The sequence below is a fragment of the Taudactylus pleione genome, unplaced genomic scaffold (assembly GCF_031769625.1).
Source record: "Taudactylus pleione unplaced genomic scaffold, aTauple2 ptg000082l, whole genome shotgun sequence".
Taxonomy (NCBI): Eukaryota; Metazoa; Chordata; class Amphibia; order Anura; family Myobatrachidae; genus Taudactylus; species Taudactylus pleione.
In genome coordinates this window covers 6,431,960-6,457,642 of record NW_028284484.1, presented here as the reverse complement: position 1 = coordinate 6,457,642, position 25,683 = coordinate 6,431,960, and positions in this window count along the sequence as shown.

The window sequence follows — 25,683 nt, the reverse complement described above, 5'->3', positions numbered from 1 at the left end:
GCAAATAATCTTGGTATCTCCCAATCTTCAGAGTGTACCATCCACGAAAGCCAGGCCAGATTTGGGTGGCATTTGACTCAAGTGCTACATTTCAAGGTACTTCAATGAACAACGTCCTCCTCACTGGATCAGATCTTACAAAAAACCACTTGGGGGTGTTACTTCGCTTCAGAAAAGAACATGTCACTATAACAGCAGATATCCAACAGATGTTTTACTGTTTCATTGTCAAAGAAGACAATATAAACTATTTAAGGTTCCTGTGGTACCGCAACAATGATGTACACAACAAAGTTAAATACAAAATGAAAGTGCATGTGTTTGTTAATAGTCCTTCACCTGCAGTGGCTACCTATGGACTTAGAAGGACAGCTCAAGAGGGAGAAATGGAATATGGTGCTGATACTAGGCAATTCATTGAAATGGACTTTTATGTGGATGATGGACTTAAATCCCTGCCTACCAAAGATGAAGCTATACATCTGCTCAAAAGAGCTCAAGCGATGTTAAATGTTGCTAATTTGAGACTTCACAAGATAGTTTCGAACAGCACCCGAGATATGAAAGTGTTCAACTCTGAAGATTATGTAAAGGAATTAAAGAACTTATATCTAGGTGTTGATACACTGCACTTTAGGAATAAGTTGGGATATAAAGACAGACACCTTTACATTCCAAGTGTCAAGGAAGAAAGACCATACACCCGAAGAGGTATTCTGTCAACTGTCAACAGTCTCTATGACCCTCTTGGTTTTGCAGCTCCAGTAACAGTACAAGGGAAGTCTTTGCTAAGGGAGCTTTCTGCAGATTCACAAGACTGGGACGCGCCACTACAGTCAGGAAGGAAAAAAGAGTGGGAGATGTGGAGAGATTCCTTACGTTCCCTAGAACAAATCCAAGTTCCACATTGCTACACCCCTGTGTCACTTATTGCAGCAAAACGCAAGGAGATTTGTGTTTTCTCAGATGCTTCAACAAAGGCCATAGCTGCAGATGGCCTAAGACAGATCCTAAGGGAGCATGCCATGTTGGATTCATTCTAGGTAAAGCTAAGTTGGCACCACAACCTCAACACACTATGCCAAGACTCGGACTGTGTGAAGCTGTACTAGCAGCAGAAATAGCAGAGCTTATATTAGCAGAATTAGACAACAAACAAGATGCAGTTAAATTCTACATTGATAGGTGGTTCTAGGTTAGATATATAACCAAACTCAAAGATTCCATGTGTATGTTGGTAACAGGGTGGAAAGGATCAGAAGATCTTACTTTCCAGAACAATGGAACTATGGACCTCATTCAGAGCCGGTCGCACAGAGCGTGCGGTCGGTCTGAATGAGGGGAGGACGTCTTGAATTTTCAACATCCACAGCCTTACGACCACCTAAGGTGATGGTCGCGATGGTCAAGACCATCGCGACCATCGGGGCTTATGACGAGACCCTAGGGTAGGGCCTCCCTTGTCGTAAGCCCCGGAGAGCTTTCGGCTCTGTCTAGTGATGTCAGTGGGGCCGCCCCCAAACGGTAGGTGTTCCCATGGGAACGCCCCCATTTGGGCTGCCACCCCCCCGGCCCGCCTTCCAAACGAGGCGAGCTGTCAATCAACATCAACAGCTCGCCCCCTTTGGATCGAGACCCGCTACGACCGGCGCTGTTGGTCATAGCGGGTCTCACGCATGCGCACGATGGCGCCATTGTGCGCATGCTCTGTGGGGGCCATCGACCCGGTCCGAGCGCATCGGCGCTAATGACCGGGTCTGAATGACCCCCTATGTGCCTACAGATAAAAACCCTGCAGATCATGCCACTAGGTCAGTTCCTGAAACAATTCTGATGAGTATTACTTGGTTAACAGGTCCAACATTCTTGTTACATCCAAAGGATGAATCACTCATTACCAGAGACTTTCGAAAAGATAAACCCTGAATCTGACACAGAGCTTCACCCACAAGTAACTTCGTTGTTCACTACTACTGTTACAACAGATCAGTTTGGTCTACATCGATTTGAATGGTTTTCATAGTGGATGACCCTCATAAGAGCTGTAGCATGACATTCATATTACACAGTGTTACCGCAATAGATCAGATAACGGAACAAAAAATTGTCGAGGGTGGCACATTTGTGAGACATCATGCGCTCCAAATCAACTCTATCAAGCAAGAACCTTTGTTCTCTGCTGCATCCAGCATTTAACTTATGCTAAAGAGATTAGGTGCATCAAAAAGCAAAAAGAAATCCCTAAGGATAGTCCTCTCAGAACATTAAATCCTAGACTTGATGAAAAGGACTTGTACAAACGACAGTGGAAACAGGTGCAGTGTCTTGCCAATACCTTTTGGAATCGTTGGAAGCATGAGTACCTGACTGCTCTAAAAAATCGATGCAAATGGCAATCTAATTGTACCAACTTACAAGAAAATGACCTTGTGCTACTTAAAGACAAGCAGGTTAATCAAAATGAGTGGCAAAAGGGACTAATTGTTACAACCTTTCCCAGTGGAGATGGAAAGTAGCAGTCAAGGTAATCAAAAATGGAACTGCTAAAACATTTGTCAGACCAATTACAGACTGTGCTTCTTATGTCTCATAAGGATCATGTGTAATTCTTATAATTTCATTATTATTACAGATGAGCGGGTTCGGTTCTTAGAGAACCAAGTCCACCCTAATTTTGCAGATCCAAGTTGGATCCAAGCAGGCTCTGGGTTTCCCGCCTGACTCGGATCTCGAAACCGAGGCAAAACCATAGAGTCGGAAATCTTGCGGTTTGTGAACTTACGTCTCTATGATCAATGTAGTATATAGGGAGCATGCGGCGGATGCCATTTCACTCCGGCTGTGGAGACTGAACAGGGAGGGTCAGTAGTGTAGGGCTGGGAGAGTGGTGCTGTGCTGTCTGCTGTGCCCTGTGTCCTGGGCTGGTGCACTGCTAATCCATTCTGGGCTGGTGCTCTGCTGTCTGCTGTGTCCTGGGGTGCTGCAGTGCTGATCCATTCTGGTGCAGAATACATCTGGGTTGATGCTGCATCCATCTAGGCCCAAGTTCTGGACTCCCCCCCCCCAAAAAAAAAATATTTAAAAAAAAAAGGGTCTTTTAGTGTAATATTTTCTGTGTGTGTGTGCATGTTAGGCTTAGCCACACAAGATCCAGCCAGCAATGCAAGCTGCAATGTAGTGCTGCCCGACTCCAGTTGTGATCAATCGGTGCTCTGGGCCCAAGTTCTGGAGCATAAAAAAATAAAAATAATTGTCTTTTTTTAATTTTTAACTTTGACTGTCTGTGTGTATGTGCGTGTATCCAGCCAGCAATGCAAGTTGCAACCTAGTGCTGCCCAACTCCAGTCGTGATCAAGCTGTGCTCTGGGCCCAAGTTCTGGAACTGAAAAAAATAAAAATATATATATTTTTTTTTGTCAAATTTTTTTTTGTCTGCGTGTCAGCCACACCTGGCTATCACTGTCATCGGCGTAGGTGCACAGGGGTGCTGTGCTCCTGTCTGTCGAGAGGCTGCTGCCCAAGATAATAAATAAACAATTTTATTTGTGTGCATGTTAGCCACACCTGCCATCGGCATAGCTGCGCAGGGGTGCTGTGCTGCTGTCTGTCAAGGGGCTGCATGAATATTGCAATGATAACTTTTTTTTTATGTTATTGGGTTATAAAAAGTTTTTTTTTTAATCTTAAACATAGCAGAAATATAATCCTAACAGTTTATAAAGTTATATGCTCTAAAAAACGAAAGCCTATATTTATTTACAAACCTATATAGAGTAGACTTCCTAAATTCTAAAACTGTTCTATTCCAAAATGTAAACAAAAGCAAAGATTATAAGTCTAGTGTGTTATAGTGTGTTATTAGAACAAGCGGAACAGAGAATTAAATGCAACATTTTATTTTAAGGTTTAAGTTTTATGTTGTGTCTGGAGATCATTTACAAAGCAGAAAAAGAGCCTCACCACAAGCGGCACATGACTAAACTCACACACAAAGGTTTAATAGAAATAGATACAACACCAGATCGGATGTTTACCCTGGAGGATCTGTCTGATTCATCATGGTGCCCCCAAGACCAAGATTGTGCAAATTCTGCCAAAAGAGAGAATGACACCACGGCTAAACATAAGAGTCACCTTCTGGATGTGAATTGTCTCATTTGCATGGGGGAAACCCAACCCTCAGATGAGATGGATCTCAGCCAGTGGACAACAATGAAATCACCATTAAAAAGTCACAATGGAAGACTACAGTGTGGAGAATCTTTCTTCACAGTCAGGAGAGGCCTCAGAGAACATGAAAAAAGATGCTCTAGGTGCTGAACTTCAAGGGATTTCTCCATCATGTTCTGCTTCTGTGGAAAGGTTTCATTCACATGTTTTCTATAAAGCAGTTCAAAGTTACAGCCTTCAAAGTAACTTTGTATAACACCCAAAGTAACTGGCTATAACACCCACCTTTGCCAGGAATTACCAAAGATTATTACAAGCAAAGGATTCATCTGTCCGGAATCTGTCTTGGAAGTCATGGATCGTATTTGGCCTGAATGCACTAAGACATCCAGTGATTCTGTAACTGTGTTCTGTAGCCAACTTTATTCCTACCTGAATCACAAACTGAAATACGGAATAGTAAGCACAGACAACATGGAGGCCTTTGTTATTCCGCTGCCTGCATGCCAACCAATACCTCCCAGACTACACCCACTGGGGGGACCAGGTCTTGATAATGACCATCCCCATCTGTTGCTAGGCCTTCTTCTTCCAAACCATCCATCCTGGACTTCCTGTCCAAAAAGGTTGAGCAGGGTACAGAAAGAGAAGCTAGATGTCCCCGATGACATTTTTTTTCATCTATAATAGATGATGTGAAGAGGTAAGAGCTTCAGATGTTGCAACAGGGGCTCCCACCTATTTGGCTTCCCTCCAGAGAACAGAGCTCTGTTCCTCAGGAAGTGTCTATTGCTGAGCTGATAGGTAGGTAGTCTCTGTCTGTTGGTAAACACCTTTCAGGAGATGGCAACCCAAAATAACAACAACTATAATTAATAATGTGTCCACTGATAACCAGCCTGATCCCTTAACAGCAACATACCCCATATGGCCAACTCATAACATGACACCCAATTTGCAGCCTCCTCTTCCTTATGACTAATCCAGTCGCCATGGTTGATCAATCAGCCATGTGTGGTCCACCCAATTTTTGGCCTTCTACATTCTAACATCATATTCACATATCTAAGAAGTGGACAGTGGGAACAATGGCAATTTGAAGGCCACTAACTAACTCTGTTTTTTAATGTCCTTGTACAGGTTGGAAAAATGCCTTTACAGAAGGTTTGCAAAGGATTATTTAAGTCAATTGTTTTTTGGAAGCACTCTTCATGGTCCACCTCTGGGATGAAAATCCACTCCTAGCCACAGAAGCAGGCACAGGATTCTCAAGAAAGACCTTAAATCAGTGGTAGCCAACCTCGGTCCTCGAAAGCTCACATTTTCCAGATGACCGAGCTGGTGCACAGGTGTATTCATTACTCACCAAAACATTTAGAAAGATCCACAGGTGGAGTTAATTATTATAGTTTTGATTCTGTGTGGAGACCTGAAAAATATGCACTGTTGGTAGCTGTCGAGGACCAGGGTTGGCTACCCCTGCCCTTAAATCATAAATCTTATGCTTGTCCACATATCTATGCTGGTAATTGGCACTTTGAGGCCACTAACTATGTTTTTTTTTATGTCCCTGTACAGGTTGGGAAATGCCTTTATGGAAGGTTTGCAAAGCATTATTTAAGTCAATTGTTTAGTTTTTTCTGGAAAGCACTCTTCCTGGTCCCCTTCTGGGATGATAAAATTAACTCCCAGCAGCAGCAGCCGTGCTCAAGGTTTCTTCTGTGGAAAGGACTGATGTAAATGTACGGTATCACATTTTTTTGTAAATGCCTCCTCCCTTCCCCTTCTCCCTCATAAATTTTCTTTGGAATCAAAAAACAAAATTAAATTTACTACCAATTAACCCTCCTGTCCCTGCCCTACCTTCAATTACATACATACTCCAACTCCCTCAGGCCTTTCTTGAATAATAAAAGTGTTTCCTGATGTGCCATGTTTGAAGTTGAACTGCCATGTGTTTGTGCCGCCCACTTAGCTTAGTCAGCCAGCTATCTTGGTGCAAATTTTGGGCCTAAACTAGGTGAACAAATCAATATTGTGAGCTGTGAGGTGGTCAAAATTGACTGGAAATGAGTGGAAATAAATGTTATTGAGCTTATTAATATTGTAGGAACAAAAAAATGACCATTTTATGTGATTTTAGCTGTTTTTTTTTAATTTTTTAAGAAAAAATCCAGATCCAAAATCAAAACCAAAACATGGAAACAAAACACGGAGGTGAGGTTTTGACAAAACCAATCCAGATCCAAAACCATGGAGATCCAGATCCAAAACCAAAACACAGGTGTCAGCGCACATCTCTAATTATTATGTTATTGTTCTTTTTCTTATGTGATACCTATATTGTTTCATATACTGAAGCCTTGCCAGTGATTTTATGTGACAAGCTTATGTTTTACACTCTACTAGTTAAGTATTCTCTGCTCTGTATAGATCCGCATTAGTTTGCCTATGTCTGGCTACTTTTTACCATGTGACAGGTCAAAGGGTTGAATCCTCCATTTTAGCACTGCAGTATTCTGTGTTTTACATGCAGACAGGCTGTGTAAGTCTTCTGAACCCCACAAGGCTTATATCTTCTTACCGCATGCAATCATTTGCAGTTTATTCTCTTATTTTGTTATCACAAGTACAGTGACCTACTCTGCAGAACCACAGTTGTATTATAAGGACAATCATTCCGATCTATGTTAATAAATGTACAAAGTTCCAGAAAACTCATTGTCTGTGGAGTAAGAGATGAATCTGGTTTAGCTATCTGAATAGTTACACACTGCTTACGTGTAATGAGGGTCAGAATAACCGTTGACACTGACACCACAACTAGATGGGCACATTTATATGCCCGCCCAGTTGTGATGTCTGGCCAGACATATCGAGCTGCTTATTAGTAAGTGTGTATAGCTTTCCAAATCGGCCGCTGGGTAGGCCAAGTCTGTACCCAGCATAACTTTAGCAGCAGCTAAACACTGGTGACAACTGCATGATCAATAAACACAGTTGAGAACAGTGGTTGCAATATCAAAATGACACATGTCTAAAACGTAGTGAACCAAATCGTGCACTGGGACAGGATGAAAATTTGATATAGCCAGAATTGATCCTTTGCAATCAATAATATCAACTTCAAATGTACAGTACATGCATGACAATATACAATATAAACAAGTACTTGTAGTTCCACAACTCTCAGCAGTATTAAGGCAGCATGGACTAAACAAATAATCAGTATACTCTTTCAGTCCTTCTGTCCTTAACTCTTCAATGGTCAAACACAGTCAAACATCCCACTTCAGCAATCCACTTCAGCAATCCACTATGTGTGAATTAACGGAATTTACCCATCTGCTCCAATGCCGGCCCTGGGACCTGATCCTGAGGTCTCCTCCAACTTGGCAGGTTTTCAGCAAATCCTTCCTCAGTGTAACACATAACCCGCTTCTAATCAGCTCCAAACAACACATTTTCCTGCTTTCACCACTTATCAGGGGCATAGACTCTCTCCCCGGTCAGATCCTTCTTTAACGCCCTCAGTAGCAGTGCCCTTTTGCTTTGGGTCACCTTCTATGGGTTTGGTCTCTTGCTTCTCTTAACAGACTCAGAATGCTGCCTTCATGGTGTCTGCCCTGCATCTGCACTCCTTGTGGCTCCAAATTCCTGTCCTCTCTAAGCTCTGCCACTTTTCTCAGCTGGATTCTGGGAAATGTAGTTTTCTATCCTGGGCTGGCAAAACACAATGTCCTTCTCTTCCTCCACTGTGGCAAAGCTTATTAATAGACCCTAGGTGCTTGGGGGCCTGATTCATAGTTGTAAGCAATCCCAATGGTTTGCATACAACTACGATGGTGGGAGGACTGTACACGATGGTTGTGATAGTGATCCGATGCTGCATCTTCAGATGCAGCACTCGGATCTGCAATGCCAGCTGCAGGTGTCTTTCTTCTTTAGACACCTCCTGCAGCATTACCATATAAATGCATTGCTGCTGCATCCAAAGACGTAACGGCGATGCCATCAACGTACAACTCAGAATCAACCCCTAAGTCCTGTAATGGCATGCTCAGGGGTTACACAAAAAAATTACAAAAGTGCAAAATTAGCACAAAGCAAAGTAGTATTCAATTTGTAGGGTAAATACCACTTTAAAATAAGTGTTAAAGCAAAGCTATGTAAATATCTTGCATGTAAAAATAATGTTTTGTTCTGATTTTGGACAACTTGTCAACTAGGCCAAATAAAATGCTCTAACCTAGTCATCATATAGTCTAGCCATCATATAGCCTAGCTATCATATAGCCTAGCCATCAAATAGCCTAGCCAGCATATAGCCTAGCTATCATATAACTTAAGTCAGCATATAGCCTAGCCATCATTTAACCTAGCCAGCATATAGCCTAGCCAGTATATAACCTAGCCACCATATAGCCTAGCCATCATATAGGCTAGCCAGCATATAGTCTAACCAGCATATACTGTAGCATAGCCATCATATATCCTAGCCAGCATATAACCTAGTCAGCATATAGCCTAGCCATCCTATAGCCTAGCCATCCTATAGCCTAACCAGCATATAGCCAAGCCAGCATAAAGCCTAGCCAGAATATAGCCTAACCAGCATGTAGCCTAGCCATCATATAGTCTAGACAGCCTAGCCAGCATATAGCCTAGCCAGCATATAGCCTAACTAGCATATAGCCTAGCCAGCATATAGCTTAGCCATCATATAGCCTAGCCATCATAGCCTAGCCATAATTTATACTAGTCATCATACAGCCTAGTTATCATATAGCCTAGCCATCATATAGCCTAACCAGCATATAGCATAGCCAACATATAGCCTAACCAGCATACAGCCTAGCCATCATATAGCCTATTCAGCATATAGCCTAGCCATCTTATAGCCTATCCAGCATATACTGTAGCCTAGCAATCATATAACCTAGTCATCAATACCCTAGCCATCATACAGCCTAGCCAATATATAGCCTAACCAGCATATAGGATAGCCAGCATATAGCCTAACCAGCATATAGCCTAGCCAGCATATAGCCTAACCAGCATATAGCCTAGCCAGCATATAGCCTAAGCAGCATATAGCCTAGCCATCATATAGCCTAATCAGCATATAGCCTAGCCAGCATATAGACTAACCAGCATATAGGATAGCCAGCATATAGCCTAGCCATCATATAGCTTAACCAGCATATAGTCTAACCAGCATATAGCCTAACCAGCATATAGCCTAGCCATCATATTGCCTAGTCATCATATAGCCTAGCCATCATACATCTAGCCGGCATATAGCCTAAGCAGTTAAGCAGCATATAGCCTAGCCATCATATAGCCTAGCCAGCATATAGCCTAGTCATCATATAGCCTAGCCAGCATATAGCCTAGCCAGCATATAGCCTAGTCAGCATATACTGTAGCCTAGCCAGCATATAGAGCCTACAGTCATTCCTTGTAATTGGAGCTACAGTGATTTGCGGAACACATCAAACTTGGATACAATTATCTGACCTTCTAGAATTCATCTTATTTTTTAAAATCCTTTTCATTTTTTCTGTACTAATTCATCAGATCTTTTCTCATAATGAAAGACGGCTGGTCTGCTCTTCTCTAATAACATCTCTAATTGCTATACATCACCAGCACTTTCTGCTGATCACTCTAAGGGACAAGCTAAATATATTTACATGTAATTTTCTGGAGAGAACAGACATTCTTACATTTCAGTAAGCTGGAAACAAATATAAAATTGATTTGACAAGTTACACAAATCCTATGTATCGGGACATTTATGTGTATAAGACATGGGAAGAGGATACTTGCTCTAATAAGGGGATTTTTAATGAGTTACATATACTGAGCTGTTGTTCAGGAGATTTTATTATATAAGGCAGTTAGGGTTATTTGCAAAGTGGACCTGTGCAAGCCAGTGTGATGTCCTGAAATGTTATTTGTTAGCCTTGTCATTAGATATGTGAACATGCTTTTGTATTTAGTGGTGGCTATTATTATTATTAGCCTTTATTTGTAAAGCACTGACATATTAAGCAGCGCTGTATTGTGCATTAAAACGATCATGACACAAACAAATTACATACAATTACATAATGTAGAGATCCCTTTCCCACATAAGCTTACATTCTAAAATGCTATCTCCTTCATTCAGTTGCAGAAAGAAAGCTCTGCTGATATCTTGTAGCATCACTATCATTTTAGCACTTCTTCTATACAGTAGATATGCAGAGACATAGCAAGTGGTGTCCCAACAAGGGTGTAAAGTTATAACTGACATGCTGTGATTTGTTATTTTAGCTTTTTGTCCTTTATAAGCTAATCAGCATCCTAATAGCCTTAAAATGCAAGCTTTTGGATGGGACTTTCATTAGTTGTGCTACAAAAGTAGGTGTAATCACAACTTCATAGGATTTCAGAATATAACTGAACAATGCACTTAACTTTCATGTATTCATATTTAGCCGAATAATCTTGAATGAATAAAATATTTTATGCTTAATCTATTAAAAACATCACTATCTATGGAAATCTGTTGTCTGTTACACAACTGATTACGTTGCTGACACCATAACTTAAAAACAATTTAGATTATATAATTTAAAAAAAAAAAATAATTAAAATCTTTGGGCGACAGATACATTTTAGCAGTACGTATTAGCAGTAAAAGTATTTTGAAATCATCTGAGAAGCCACAGCCATCACACCAGTTCTTATAAATATAGAGGAGACTCCCTGACTAAAATGGACTAATAGTATGTAGCCGTGTGTGTGGGTTGGAAAAGACGAGGACATTTTATTTCATACACAGACTATTGCAATTGATTCCCAGACCTAAATACATTTGGATTCCAGTGAATATAATTCTGAAAGTCGTTAACATTATGAAAAGCTGTTGTTTGCATTCCTGTCTCTAGCGAGACATCCTGTTAGTAGCTGTCCAGTCATTGTAATAAAAAGCACAGACAGAAGGAGAAAGATGTCTTGCAATTAGGAATAGGAATTTGATTTTGTGGGGGATATTCTGTTCTCGGCATCTCACAGATCTCTGCTGTTTACCATGTTCCATCCCCATCTCCCTCTCTACGCTTGCTAGCCATTAGTTCACCCTATAATAAGATGCTTGGAAGCAAATCCCTTGTTTTTACAGATACCAATGTTCCTGGATGAAATAGGAGGACAGATTTTTCTCTACGTACTCCTTTCAGATTATGTTCTCAACGCGCGTTGACAATATAGTGAACAATGTGGCAGGTGGGTGTGGAGGAGGAAGAGAAAACAGTTTGGAAGGGGGTGTTAAAGTATGGAATATCCACATGCAAATCAGTAAAGAAGGACAGGTTGTTGGGTTGCAAATACAAGCTAACAATTTAATGTCTGAATCCAGAATGTAAGTATGTGGATTGCTTTATAATAACGTAATAAATAAATAATGATGAACGTATATATACATAGTATACCAATGATTCTCAATAGTCCTCAATAATAAACTCACTGTATTACCTGTGGCACAATATGTTGTGGAAAAGGGACAGTAACTGACTCAAGTCAGATTCCGTGTTAGAACAAGTTCATATACAGATGTGCCCTCATACACTGTTGCTCGAGTCGCAGCTAATAGCCCTTTTTGGCGCACCAGGACCCAGGTGACTCGGCTGCGGCAAGCATCTTTCTTGCTCAAAATGTGCACCTTATTCACATAAATAAAGCAACTGGGAGCGACAAAACTACTTTGCTAGATTGCACTGATGAATTTCATGTGCGACATTTGTACATCTGTGTACGAATATTCCTGAACCTGTGCTCTTTTGGTGTCACCTCCTCCACCTTTTTTTTAAGCATATAGCAAATCATTAAAAAAAGGGTTTTTTTTAAGTAATCATGGGTACAACCATTATTACCTCTAATGGGGTAGCTGGCGCAGTTTTCAGTGGATTCATGCAGAGTGGACAACTAAAATAATCTGATTCAGAGTCAGGATTTATAGGTGTTTTTTTAAAAAGCACCTTTAGTAAAGCCTGCATAGGCCAGCCAGGTTCTAGCCTGGCCAGGCTTTAAATGTCTACCTCCGAGGTATCCACTGCTTTGCACCTCATATCACCTTCCATTGCCAAACAGGAAGATATAGGCCCTCATTCAGAGCCGCTCGTTAGCAGCAGTACGCTCGTAGCGTTCCGATGTTGTGCAACCACGCATGCGCCGGTGTTACACAGCGCATGTGCGTACGGCTGATTGCGATCTTTTTTTAAGTCGTTCGTCGAATAGCGAACAGGAAGTGACATGTCAAATGTGATTGACAGAACAGGCCGTTTTTGGGCGGTGATGGGGGTGGAGATGGGAAAACGCAGGCGTGTTGAGGCATTTTGTGGGAGTCCCTAAATTATCTCATGCGAACGGCAAATGTGATCGGAACGAGTCATACGTCACTGTCTGATCCACTTTCCGTTCAAACTGCTCGCACAGCTTGTGGTCTGGTATACTCTACCACAATGTCGATGGTCTCGTCCCCCTCCCCGTGCCTCTTCGATGTTTCATCGATGTTTCAATTTTAGCAAGAAAAGCAATCAACTTTGATTACAAAACTTGCTTGTAATGTGTTTAGCAACTAGTTTTTTTTTTGTAGCACAAAACCGTACACAGGTGAAATACTCAGCTGCTAATTTCATGATTAGACAATCAATTAGAGTACCATTTTTTTTTTTTTTTATTTCAGATTTTTTATTTAGGTTTTCTGTTATTGCAACGATATTGTCATCATGTTTGTGTTTTGGCCACATTTTTAATGTTCCCGGAAATTTCACATCCATTTTTTTATGGAAAAGTGTTCCTTTAAACTCCGAAATGGTTTTTAACCCTTTGGAATCTGTTGTTTTTTTTTTTGTTTTAGTTTTTTTGGGGCCGGCATTACCTAAAAAACATTTGTAGAATAATGTCACAATACAATGGAGAAGATTTTGAATTTTTAAAATTTTTTACACACATTTTTTGTTTTTCAAGGCCATTTGCCAGTTTGCAGGTCTGGATAACGTCAAAAAAAATTACATATTTAAATAAAAAGAGTGGCATTTAGCCAAAATAAAATAACACACATTAAAAACAATTCACAAGAAAGGAGAGGGCAGTTTTGGCCCTTAAGGAATATGGGACAAGCACAGAAGGATTGTGGGAAAATTAGCCAGTGCTGTCATCGCTTTTTGCCCCGTTTGGCTGGGGTAGGGTGGGAGCCTGACCATGTCCGGGATGTCCTTTGGCTGGCCTGTCCAGAGGCAGATGTTGTGGCCTCTGGACTAGGCAGAGGGCTAGGCACATTTGGAGGGATGGCTGTTGTTGTGCCAGAGGTGGAGGATCCTGATGTTCCGGCAGGAAGGGAGGCCGGCTCCACCATGTGCTGGCGAACGAGCTGCTCCAGGGCATTTGCAATTCGGATGTTGGCCCTGGTATTTTCCGCCAGGGCCTGACCAATGGTCACGTTGGCCGCAGCATTTTGCTCCATGGCCTCCGCCACCCGTAGCAGACTGGCGTCCATCCTCAGCAGAATCTCCGTGTGGTGATCCGATTTAAAATTGAGATCCGTGAGGAGGGCCACTGCCTACGAGGGGGATTGCCCTGGACTGGCTTCTGCAGGGTCCCCAGCCGGATCTACTGCTTCCTCCCCTGCAGAGCCAGCAGAAATTCTGCGGCCAAGGCTCCCCTCTGGAGCAGACTCATCCACCTGTGTCTCTGTGAGAAAAATGAGAAAAGAGGAACATTACAATCTACATATTGTCACAAACACATTTCTGAGTTGGTAACATAACAACATTTACCTGGGACAACATGAGGAGCCGCAAAGTCTGGCATGTCCGTATCCATGTTGGACACGCCAAACACCTCCTCATACTGCACACACCCCTGTGCCAGCTCTTCCAAGTCATTCAGCTCCAATGACACAGGGGTGGGACCCCCACTTGTCCCCCTTGCATGCCTAGCCCTCTCTGCCAGTTTTTGTTTCAGCCGATATTTATAATCGGTCCATCTGTGGGTGATAAAAAATGCATTATTCCTGCAGTATTTGGGCCTGTAACCACTTATATTAAAAATGTAGTTTTTACGTACCGGCGTTTGACACCCCGGGCTAGACGTTCAAACTCACCCACCCTATTGACAGCACTGGCTATCTCCTCCCACATTTTCCACTTCTGGCTTGAACCCATATTCCGATCTGCCTGTGGCAGGGTATCAACACACAGTTGTACCAAAACCTCCATCTCCTTTCTTGTGAATTGTGGCTGCCTTTTTTTTTGGTTTCTTTGGTTGGCCTACTCGGCCCAGCAGCCTCTTCCATGGCATCCTCCACACCTTTTTTAAAAAACATTTTTTTTCATTTACATGTCCAACCGTCTCTAAATTCGGGTTCTAATTAATCCTTTAATCAGAAAGAGACAAGTACTTACCGGGCGCCTCTTGGCCATCGTTTTGCTGGTCTGTAGCCATTTTGATCCAAACAACTTGAACTACACCAGACCGTTTTGGACTTTCCGTGACGTATTTATACATGCGTCCTTATTTTTGGTACGCATCATTGATTGTGCGCTCCTATGATCCGTCATTAATTTGAGTGGGAAAATAAAGACTATTTATGGCTATGGGCGACTCGAGTCGAGGTGGCGGGTGTTGATTGTTGGAGGTATCATGTGTAGTAGTGGATTGTTGGCGGGATTAGTGGTTGTGATGCGGTTTTTTGGAGGTGGAGTTGGTGATAGGTTTTTTTTGGCTATTTTCCGTTTGGTTTTTTTTCGTGCGGATATTTTGTTTGTTGTTTTTTTTTGGAGTAAGTATTTTTTTCAAGTCCTTTTAAAAAGAAGGGATCTACAAACCGAATTTCTTCATTTTTATATTTAATTTTGTTTTTTGCAGTTATTTTGGCTTAGCCCCATAGAAGTTTCTGGACTGTGACTTATTGTTCGACTTTTGGTAAGTTTGTATTTTTTCATTATTTGAAGAATTTGATGTGTTGGTCTTCGCATATATTTTGAACATTAATGTCTTATTTATATTTTTTGCTATCATGTATTGACACTAAATATAGCGTAAGTTATTGGCAAATATATTTCCTTGGTTTTTCAATGTCAAAATGCGAACTATTTAGCGCACTAATGTTTCCTTATTCTCCATGTCAAAATGCGAACTATTTAGCGCACTAATGTTTCCTTATTCTCCATGTCAAAATGCGAACTATTTAGCGCACTAATGTTTCCTTATTCTCCATGTCAAAATGCAAACTATTTAGCGCACTAATGTTTCCTTATTCTCCATGTCAAAATGCGAATTATTTAGCGCACTAATGTTTCCTTATTCTCCATGTCAAAATGCTAACTATTTAGCGCACTAATGTTTGTTTGGGTATAAATTTGCCCATTCTTGTTTGTCCTCTCAATGTAGGGTGCATTTTCTAAATAATGTGTGCTCCCCCCTATCTTTTCACGCATTTTTGGATTTTGAAAAGAATCAAATATGGCCCACAAAAAATCTAACCTGAATTTCAATTTTGGAAATGTAGGTTGGTGCACTCATGACAATACCCCGGCATGTAAGCATCTTTGGATTTTTCGCCTAAGGTAAGTATATTTTTGGCTTTATATTTTCAAAAAACATTAACTACCTGGCTTCCCATTTCAGGTTGATGTTGGTCATATTGTTTTGGCCATGCTTCCGGAACCTGACCAACCTCAATCTCGTCCCAGGCGTAGGCATCGTAGGCGTGCAAGGCCCAAGATATTTAGAACACGTGTCACCCTTTTTGGAATGCCCGATGATGAGGTTTTACGACGATACCGTCTTCCTCCACAAATCATCATAGACACTCTCTCATTAATAGAGAGTGATCTTGAGCGGCAAATTGACAGTCCTACAGCAATACCACCACTTACGCAATTAATGGCGGTATTACATTTCTGTGCCTCAGGATCCTTTCAAACCATGGTGGGAATAGTGGCCGGAATCTCCCAATTCTCATTTTCAAAGATCCTGAGGGCAGTGATGGAGGCCCTTTTCAAGCACCTCCATCATTTTATTAACATGCCATTGGATATGGGTTCCCTTAGTGTGGCGAAGGCCAATTTTTACCAAATAGCTGGCTTCCCACACATCATAGGGGTTGAGGATGGTACTCACATACCACTTCAGCCTCCAGCACGGCTGGAGGCCATTTTTAGGAACCGAAAGCACTATCACTCACTGAATGTAATGGTGGTATGTGATGCCTCCCTCCAGATCCTGTCCCTGAATGCAAAATTACCCAGGAGTGCACATGACTCATTCGTCATCCGGCAATCAGGGATTTGGCATAAATTAAACAACCTACAAGCTGGTGATGCATGGCTTCTGGGTAAGTGGAGACCTTTAGTTGTAACCAATGCAAAGCTTGATACACAGTGATCCTGATTGTTGGTTTTGTTTTTTCACAGGAGACAGTGGCTACCCTTGCACGCCCTGGCTGCTCACTCCTTATTTGGCTCCCACACCAGGGCCACAAAGTAAGTATAATTCCACACTTACAGCCACCAGGCAGGTGGTGGAGTGCTGTATCGGCCTTTTAAATGGCTGATTTAGATGCCTCCACCGCTCCGGTGGCGAACTCATGAATTTGCCGGCTATGGTTTTGAAAATTGTGGTCCTGTGTGGGATCTTTCACAACATCGCCATAAGGAGTGGTGTCCCAATGCAGCCCGAGGATGCCTTGCCTGAGGATGGCCCCCCCGAGGTTGGTCGGAGGTCAGTATGTGGGGGGGCCATACGCGATGATGTGGTGGCCCGTTTTTTCAGGTAATTATTGACAAACATTAACTTAATTGACACAATGTCGACATGTACCATTGTAATGTTCCTTTTTGAAATTAATTTAATATTTTTAACTTTTCTTGCCTTCCTTTACACACCTCGACAAAACGATGCCTACTACCTGCTCCACTAAATTGTGTACATGTGGTCACATTGGATCTTACTTTGGAAACAATTATTTCATCGCCTCATTTGTGGCTTTATGTTGTCCTGCTACTTATTTCATCAGTTCTTGATTGTTGATTTTTTGGGGGGATTTTGGTGTTGGGGTTTTTGGGGATTGTCTTTTCACTGTGTGAATTGCTTGACACAATTCACTTTCTGTATGTGTTTGGTGTGTATTATTTTTTTGTTTGCCATTAAAAAGACTGTTTTTCACTAAATTCTAGTCACGTGTAACCTGGCACAAAAAAGGCCAACTTTCGTAATGCCTAATCCTGTAATGTCTGAAATGTTTCCGTGTTTGAACCTGTTTTTTGACTTATCCAAAACCTCAAAGGTATTCTGTTGAATCAGTAGGTTTAAAAAACTAGGCCTAAGCTGTTTTTATGTTAAAAAAACATTACCCACCCAAAGAAAAACAAGAAAAAGTTTGATTTGGTAATAACCTATTGGTATGTTGAGGTGTTTAATGTGGCAGCTTACATACTTCCTAGCGCTTTGTACAATCTAATTTGCCTTACTTTAAAGAACATAATCAAATAGTGGACTTATGGAAGGCTAAACAATGTAATTGTTTCAGACAATGAATGAGACTCGTTAAAATACAACAAAATTTTATTTTACAAACAATAATTTTGCCCCAAAAAAAATGGAAAACAAAAAATTAGCGGCGAAGGGCCGCCGCCATGTGGTCAACGACCACTAACATGGCAATCATGTGGCCACGCAAGGCGGCCAATCCTTCCTGGATACAATGCATCCGCCTCTGGTCTCTGTTGGTAAAAACAAAGAGAAAAAAGCAAAAACCTTACATTAGAAGTGTAAAAAACCAATTCCGCCCAAATAAAAAGTGTAAACAAAGATCCAGTTGTACTGAAAAAAACAAAGTAATGGAAAATGCAAAGATGGCAGAAATACTAAATTACAAATGAACACACAAAAAGGCAACCACAAACAATAAGAAGTTGCCTTGTTAGGGTAAACAATAACTACACAAGTATGAGTGTTTGGACATGTGTGATATGTATCATGGCTAAAAAAAAAAAACATTGTCTAACAAAATAAAAAGGTCAACACGACAAATGGTTAAATTTAGAACAGGGAAACCTACCGGTCATCGGGATTTGGGGGTTGTAGGCCCAACATCCTCCTCTTCCTCGGAGGTGGAACAGTGATGTAGGCTCCATGGAGGGGAGATCTGTGAGCAGGTTGATGGCGATGAAAAGCGCCTGGGGGGGGGGGAGGGGAGGGTGAAGAAAAGAGAAGGGGGGGAGTGGAGTCGGGAATTTGTGGGGGGCTCCAAATTCCAGAGGGAGGTGCCTCAGGAAGTGGCCGGTCAGGGGTGTAGGGGGAATTGGGAGCAAATTGAGGAGTGTCTGCTGTGCTGGGTGTTGGACTGAGGGCCCGAGCCCCGCGTCTGTGCCTGCAGCGATGGCGGATTCTGCGTTCAGCCCCTAAATGAGTAGCAGAAAACGTTTGTAATTTATTTTGGGGTGGGGGGGTTGGGCCAAAAAATTAACAACTACACAAATGTTAGAACATTTTAAAAATTTAAAACATGCACACGCAGGCCTTTCAATAAAATTACAACAGGGCGAGAATGAAAACATGCACACGCAGGCCTTTCCAGAAAATTACAACAGGGCGAGAATGAAAACATGCACACGCAGGCCTTTCCAGAAAATCACAACAGGGCGAGAACGAAAACATGCACACGCAGGCCTTTCCAAAATATCACATGGCGAGAATGAAAACATGCACACGCAGGCCTTTCCAAAATATCACAACAGGGCGAGAATGAAAACATGCACACGCAGGCCTTTCCAAAATATCACAACAGGGCGAGAATGAAAACATGCACACGCAGAAAGGGCCGCAAAAAATAAAGGAAAACAAACAAAGAAATACTTACTTTCAGCTATCCGCTGTCTAAAACAGGCCAGCAAGCGTGGCGTGCGGCGGCGCAGATCCGACCACCTGCGCTCGAGCTGCCCGATCTGTCGGCGTGAGCCGAAGGAGCGCAGGCGGCGGTGAACCTCCGCATAGGTGGATCGCTTCTGGCGGTTGCTGATGGGGGGAGGCTGGCTGGTGATCCGCCGGTCCATCACCTCCGTTAGTACCAAAAGCTCCCGCCTGGTAAACGCGGAGGCTCTCATGATGGCAATGGTTAGTTTTTTAAAAAACAGTTTTAATAAAGGCCAGAGAAAAAATTTGATTGGCTAATGTAGTTGGTAAATTAACAGGAACCATTCTATTGGTTAGTGTATGAGTCATGTGTCCTCCAGGCTAAAAAATATAATGTGAGTTATGATAGGCTTGATGCTGTGACATTCGTAAGGTAATTTAAATAAAGAAATGTAAAAAGTAAAATCTGCCTAGCACAAACACAGGAAAACAAGAGGATCATTGGTTCAAACATGTATTTTTTAGAAAGTTACACATTGTTGAAACCGTACGTATTCTGCGGGAAAAATGACACACGGACAAGATTAAAGTTTATTGAAAATGAAAAAAAAAACGGATTGCAAACAGGTGAAGAACAATTAAGCTAATTAATATATTGATTGGCATGAAACGATTAAAGTAGGTATGCAGAATGAACGAGCAGGTAATCGAAATCTAACAGGCCCACTTCCGGTTTGTACTTGTGCGAGCGTTCCCTGCAACCAAATTGGGAGATGGACGGTCGCAATTTTGCTCACTCGTTAGCTAGAGGAGGTGTTGGTAGACTGTGGGGCGGAAGAATAGCTACGAGCGAACTTTCGAGTGAGCGCTGGAATTTACAATTTCTCGCTCGTTCGGTGAACGAGCGTACTGCCGCTAACGAGCGGCTCTGAATCAGGCCCATAGTCCCTGTGATAATGTGGGAAAACATAGGAGTACTATTTGTAAACATAATTTATTATGTAGGTACACAAAAAAAAACCCATAAGCATGACACTCTAAATGACAGAAAAGCCTTTATCCAGAAAACCGTGAGTCCCAATCGTTAATTAAGTAAATGCTCATCTGTGTTCAGTGTTTGAACTGTATGCTGTCAACCCAGCTCCCAAGCACCTGTTTGTATAGAAGAATGGCTTTACTTTAAGGGTATGTTAAAGATACAAGATACAACAGAAAACTTAGCTCCCCTAGGAGATGGTAGTGACAAACTTTGTATCCTGGTCTGCTGGATTAGACCTAGTAATACGCCTCTAATTCTGATCTTACCATAGCCATCTTCATTACTGTGCCTACAGGAAGCTAATGAGATGTGCTGCTTTGTATCTAGGGGTATTTTAATGAGCTATTTTCCTTATCTCTGGTGACAGATAAAAGATAGCATCACAGAAAATCTAACCTGATTCACTAACATTACAAGAGCGATATATTGTGACCTCGTTACGGTTAACATATTTATGAACACGTTTTTTGTTACTCTATTCATAACGAATGAGAGCATAGAAATCCTGCAATTAAATCTTTTAATGAGAAACTGACCCATAAAGTTATTATTTTGTATTTATCTTTTTAGCTTAACATTCTATACTTTCTTATGTTTGATGCACCTACAATATAGTCAGAACTTTACAGCCCATATACTGCAGGAATAGCTCTATCTACTGTCCAATTACAGTTTTAATGGTGTTTTTATAAATGGTTCCATGGTTAGGCTTTAAATATAATATATGGCATAAAAAAAAACTGTGTTAATGTTTGTTTTACCCAAGGACACATTTGTCGTCTTAAATAGTCGTTACCAAAGTTCCTTCTAAGATTCCTTAATTGTTAGAAGCTGAACAGCTATAACAAAATTCATTCTGCAGGGATGCACTGAACAGCAGATTCTCAATGTAGACTTTTTAGATGGAGTTCTAATTAGATGACATATTTAACACTTTAATTTCCTAAATGTACAAAGCAAAGAGGCAACAATAAATCTGATTCACTCTGAGCAGGGCCAGATTAACAAAGGCTCATCTTCATGACAGCATTGCTATATTACATTGCATCAAGGGTCTCATTAAGCTTGAATCGTACGGCTGCGTTCGATTTTTGTGCTCTGCGCATTTGTATGCATCACAGTGTGCATGCGCGAAGTGGCTGCTGCGATCAGAAAGCGATCGCAGTGAGCACGAAGTCCAATCGCATAGTGATTGACATGAAGCTACCATTTGAGGGTGGAGAGGGGTGGTGGTCGGTGGAACATAGACGTGCCTGTGCGGTTGTAACGCTGTTACAGGGGCGTACATAATTAAGCCCCTGTGATTGCATACGCTGGCAGAGGTCTAGTTGGCGACACAAAGTTTAGCAGTTTGTGAGGTAGGGTCAGGTCTACCACAACTGTGCAAACGGTTCCGATGTTACTCGATGTTACCAATGTTTTCGCTGACTTGCGCATGCATGTTATGGGAAGTGGGCGGCTTTAAGCAGTGATGGGTGTCTTGGTATAGTGCTACGGTTGCCGTGCAATTGCATTCATTAGCATATTTTCGCAGCTAGTGGGTGCTTGAGAATGCCGCTGTGCGATTCAACCTGAATCAGGGCCTAAATCTGAATGATTTTATAGTTATGCTATCTGCTGTAAGATGGGTTTGAGGATATGAGATACCTTAGCTGCGCCCTCTTATCCACATGCTGACATTTTGCAGAAGAATCTTGGAAGTGACGCGCTAAAAGTTTTATTTATTGTACAATCTGTCCCAGATTATCTGATCATAGTTGGATGGAGACAATGGTGTAAGTAGAATAAACTTCTTAATGGTACTCTGGCTCTCCAACGCCAAATTGGTGTGGTCATGTGTCAAGAGGGGGATGTGATACCCCCCTGTTTTTAAGCACTCTGGGGCATGCCCAGCGGTCACTCACGGGCTGGCCAATGCACCGGGGTCTGTCTCACTGCAGAGCATACCGGCTACTAATTTCTTAATGGTACATCGTACCGACCCCTACAGCCTTACTGGCACCACTGGATGGAAAGTGATGTACATACCAGAGGTGTCATGCTCTTGTTAGAGGTGTACCTGAGTCACCTACTAGGCTGCTGTCAGGCAGTGCTGCAGTACCAGCGGAAGGAGGGCTGCAGCTACGCTTATAGCCAGTACACAGAGACTTGCTCCTATGTACTGCCAAGGAACAGAGCAGGCTCCTCTTCTTATAGTACAACCCCGCACCACTTGCCCCATGCATATGCGAGGGAGGTGCTGAATCTGTAAGGAGAAATGGGTTAGCCAAAAATGGTGCTGGAGGCAGGGTGATCTTGGGCTCCATGAGATTGAGATGGGGAATTGGGGGCCCCCAGTTGGAAGGTCTGAAAGATGTCTTTTATCATCTATACTCTGCACTACATCACTACACTACATCCTTGAAAATTCCATTTTCTGTATTTGGGAAGAGGATAGAGCCAGTACTTCATGGGTATGGGCACTCTATAGTACAGTGGTAATATTAGAATTCAAACCATAAAAAAAGGACTTACATCACATACATGGACATAAGATGGGTACACACTAGACGATGTTTGTAGCCAGTGATAGCACAACGTGGTATAGTGATATATCGTGTGCAGTATACACTGCATGGTCCGGTGTACTACCGCGCAATATATCGTTACGTGCTGTACTTAGCTGTATGGCATCGGTCATTGCATCATCCCATTTGCTGTGGAGCACAGCAGACGAGACGATAAGATGAACGACCACCATGCATGCGCAGTGGATCGCACACTCTATATGATTGCCACGATATATTGATATCACCATCGGAACAATATATTGTACGATATATCTTAACGTGTGTATCTGACTATATATTAGACAGAATAGAACAGGCATATGTTGCAAATATCATTATTTGTCTCCCAAATTGATTTGACCTAATTTAGGGAGATTAATCAGGTTGGGGGTATACAGCTGAATACTAGAACTATTTAGAATGTTTAAAGTTAAAAAGGGTAATTATGTTTCCAGGAAACCAACGGGGGAATTCATTTCCCTAATATTACCCACTATAATCATGTGGCCCTATTGCTTCAGGATTTGCTACATAACTCAGACAGATATACTGACTATGCTCTTAATAGTTGTTTTCCCCCTGGCTGGAGCTTAGTTTCCTTTCTGCATGTCCCAGACATGAAAAATAATCCTCTCAAAAGGAGAATCGGTATGTAATCCCGGCAACTGAATAGCCGCCGGATCAAGTACTGACAGTGGAAGACCGACTGATCAAACTCCCGACTGGGGCTGGTAAGCACCCCAACCTTCCCCTCTCCCTACCCTAACCCTAATCCTCCCTTAGTGGTGCCTAGCCCTAACCTCCCCCCTAGTGCCTAACCCTAACCTCCACCCGTTGGTGCCTAACCCTAACCCCCCTTCCGGCACCCTAAACCTAAGCCTCCCAGGGGGGTGCCTATCCCTAACCTCTCCCTAGTGGTGCCTAACCCTAACCCCCCATTTCCCTAGCCTAACCCTCCTGGGGGATTGTCTAACCCTAAGTCCCCCCGAGGGTTCCTAAACCTAACCCTCTCCCCCGCCGCTACAACATAAGACACCCGGTTTACCTTCGTTCGGTATGACGGGCATCTGTATTTTGTCGTGTGACTAATGATATGTGTCGGGATTTTGATGCCTGTCTTTAGTCCCATGTCAGGCTTCCAGTGTCGGGATTCCTGCGGCCGGGATCCTGGGTACATCCCTTTCCAACACGCACAGTGTGATCCAAAGGAGAGTGTGCGAGTATGGCATATTTTGAGGTACAAAACTCATTTAAATGCCCACAAATCTAACTTTTTCTCCTTTACACAAAACACTGACTTTCAATGTGGTCAGGCTGTTCACCCTTTTGTATCCTGGCCAGACAGCAGTATCGACTCTATAGGCTGTTTTCAAGACCTACCATTGTGGAGGCCTCTCATATTCCAACAAGTAGTGGAGAAGTATGAATTTCGCTCATGTTTTCCTTTTGCATACTACCAGGCTCATCATTACATTGGTCACGTTGTTTGACACTTCTCTGTCCAAGACTAGACTAACTCCTTTGATTCACTGTTAGCCTAAATAACACCCTCTTATCTTTCTATTCATTACACCTTTCTATGTGACACACTATATTATGGGGGGATTAGGACAGGGTTGCCCCTCTAGCTACATCATTTTCCAGAGTTAAAAACTGATAATTTACTAATAGCCCTGGCAGACTCATGCCACCTCATTCCTGCCAGTTCATATAGGGAGCTTTTTTTAAATATATATTTCACAGAACATATATTAGCCCTCACCAAGGTTTCCTGATGAGCTTGTCTTCCTCTCATATATGTCCCCATTGTCAGGAAGAAAATGCAGATTTGTTTAATTGTTTATGGGCTTGTCCTCTGGCAAGGTCCTTTTGGTTTCTTGTTAGACGTTTTGCCCTAGAACATTTGGTTCATTATTTACCTTTTACAACAGCCTGGGTCATATTGGGTATGCTGCCCATGGACAAATGGATTTCTAGCAGAGGCCGGAAACTGCTTCTTGCCCTGAGTGCGGCTGCCAAAAAAAAAAATCCTTCAAGTTTGGATTCAACCAGGAACACCTCCTTTTTCATTGTTTAAAGAAAAATTATTCTATCTATTTAGAATGGACTGGTAGGAAGCTTCTCTAGATACAGACACTAGAGTTGGTAATTTTTTTGTCAGATGGGAAAGTTACATCACTACTCTTCCCTCAATCAATGCTTTTCTTCCATTTCGTGGTATAAATGAAAAATTGTTGATAATGATCCTCCAATACTAGATGTAGGGTAAAATAGTCCATACAGCAGCAGATATTATTGCATGTATACCTGATCATTTTTATGTACCTATGTGTATATTTATACCTGGGCAGTAACTAGGTTGGTGTGACGTGCCATGGCACAGGGCACCACTGGACAGGGAGCGCTGTTTGGGACTGTCAATTTTCTGTTTATATTTATTCTAACTTGTAGCTTCCTCTTTTTTCCCCCTGGAATCTCCTGGCCACCCTTATCTCCTTCCTGGCCAACTCCCCCTTCCTTCTGGCCACCACCCCAAGCACCTTCAGTCACATACTCTTTTATTTAACACACGCATTTAAAAATACTGTCATACCCGGGACTCGAACCTATCACCTATCCAGTGGCGGACTGGGGCTTCAAGGGCCCACAGGGGAATGCAATGGCAGGGGCCCGCTGTAGGGGCATGACCAGCCATTGGGTAGGTGTGGCCATAATTTAGAGGGGCATGGCCATTCCACATTATTATAATAATATCAATAGTCGGGGTGCTGCCTTTTATTAAAATAGAGATAATCTGGGTCCTTTTTATTAAAATAGTAATAACCTGTGCCCCCTTTCATCAAAATATTATTTTGGGCCCTCTTTTATTAACATAGTAATATACTAGTAATAAGCTGTGCCCTTTTTTTATTAAAATAGCCATAACCTGTGCAGTTTTTAAATGTAAAGTGTCACCAACCTTATAATAATAAATGTAAGGTCCCCTTAAGTATATTTATCTATAATCTTTGCCACTTT